This window comes from Loa loa, assembly GCF_000183805.2.
Source record: "Loa loa unplaced genomic scaffold supercont3.256, whole genome shotgun sequence".
Taxonomy (NCBI): Eukaryota; Metazoa; Nematoda; class Chromadorea; order Rhabditida; family Onchocercidae; genus Loa; species Loa loa.
Genome location: NW_018108436.1, coordinates 88,768 through 91,005, shown reverse-complemented (window position 1 = coordinate 91,005; position 2,238 = coordinate 88,768).

The window sequence follows — 2,238 nt, the reverse complement described above, 5'->3', positions numbered from 1 at the left end:
TTTCTTTCTTCTCCTCCTCTCTCTCTCTCTCTCTCTCTTTCGCCCTTATAAGTCTAAAAAATACAAAATAAGTAAAATAAAAAAATCACAAAAAAAAGAAAGACAGAGAGATATCCCACGATGACATATTCTCCTTTCTTTTCTACAATTCCGATAAATACTTGACTTTTATCTAAAAGAATCCTTTTTATTTCTCTTTTTTTTTCTTAAAATTTTTTTTTTGCCTTTTGTTAAATAATTTTTTAAAATGAAAATATTACCATTGTCCTTTTTTTTTTGAAAAATTAAAAATTAATTCAATTTATGAAATACAAAAAAGAAAAAAAAACAATAAATTGCAAATATAATTTTTACAAGAATGCATCATTTTAAAATACAAAAAAACTTTTCAAGAAAACAAAACAAAGGATGGAATAAAAGTTGGTTGACTAAAAGAAAAAGTAATAAGTAAGTTGAATTCCATATTCAAAAATATTTTTCATAGAAATATCTTTGTTATATCATTTTTTTCATTTCCCTTTTTTTTCTCCTCTCTCTTTTTTTTTTTTGTCTTAAAATATACCGTAAACTTGTCGGAAAAAATTTTTTTCGGAAAAAAAAATCGCAATTTTTTTTTCGAACAAAAATTCGAAATTTTTTTAAGATAAAAAAAAAGTTTTTTAGTTAAGAAGTTAAGGTTAGAGAATTTCAAACGAAAAAAAAAGAAAAGAAAAAACGGTGAAAAAAACCTTCCGTTAATTTAATGAAAAAAAAAAAAGATGAAATTTTCTGGAAAAAAAAAATTTGTTTTTTGAAATTTCAACGATTATATACTAAGAAAAAAGTTTTTTTTTTTTTGCTTATTTATATTATTTTTCAATTTGTAAAAATTGTTATTTAAACTTTTTTTTAATATTTTTTTAAAAAAAATTTTTAAAAGCAAAAAAAAATGGGAAAAAAGATAAAGAAAAAATTACTTCAAATTTATTAACAAATAAATTTTTGCATACATTATATGGTATATGAGATGAAACGGGAAGGCGGGGGGAATTTATGAAGAGAATGAAAGATTGGAGGAAAAAGGAGATGGGAAGGGAAAAGAAAGAAAAAAGAATTGAGGATAGGAAAAAGCGGGAAGAAGAGGGAAAAAAAAAGGAAGTTGAAATTTGTGAAATTTTCGTAACAGATACTAATCTAATCTTTGAACAATTAATTTTTGCTCGAATAGCTTTAAATGATAATGCAACGACAATTGCGCAAACTGCGCAAATTGGTTCAATTCTAATAAATCAATGAATAATTTTTATGGATCAAATTTTTTTTTTTGTAGAAGGGAAAGAGAGAAAAATTTTAAGAGAGAAATTAAAAAATTTAACAAAATTAAGCTGTATTTGATTTAAATTCAAAAAAAAAATTGCAATACTAATTGAGGAAACAAGATAGATAGATATGAGTGGATAGATATGGATAGATAGATAGATGATAGATAGATAGATAGATAGATAGATAGATAGATAGATAGGTAGATAAATAGATAGATAGATAGATAGATAGATAGATAGATAGATAGATAGATAGATAAATAGATAGTTAAATAGATCGATCAATAGATGGATAGACGGATCGATAGATAGATGGTTGGTTGGATCGAGAGATAGATTGGTGGATAGATGAATTAATAGATAGATGATGGATAGATCAATGAATTAATAGATAAATGGATCGATGAACAGACAAACGGATGGATGAATGGATAGATAGATAGATAGATAGATGAATAGATGGATCAATCGACTGATTGATAGACAGATCAGTAGATTGATAGAGGTTGGATCAATAGGTGGATAAATCAATAGATAGATCGATGAATAAATGAATCGATAGATAGATGGGATCGATAGGTAGTAGAAAGATCGACAGATAGACGAACTGATAGATAGATAGATCGATAGATAAATGAATCAATAGATAGATTGATAATATTGAAATGAACGAAAGAAAGAGAAGTAAAATGAAAAATGGGTTTGAAAAAAAAAAAAGTTATAGTAGTAGTTGGGAGTAATAGATGAAGAAAGAGAATTTAGTTTGGTACGAGATGGTATCAACTGAAAACTGACAAATATTTCGGAATTTTTGGCGGGTACCAAAATCATTATCAATTTTTAAGCGACAGATGTGAATTTAGGAAAAAAAAAAGCAAGAGAGAGAGAGAGGGAGAGAGGGAGAGAGGGAGAGAAAAGAAAAAAGAAGAGTAAATTA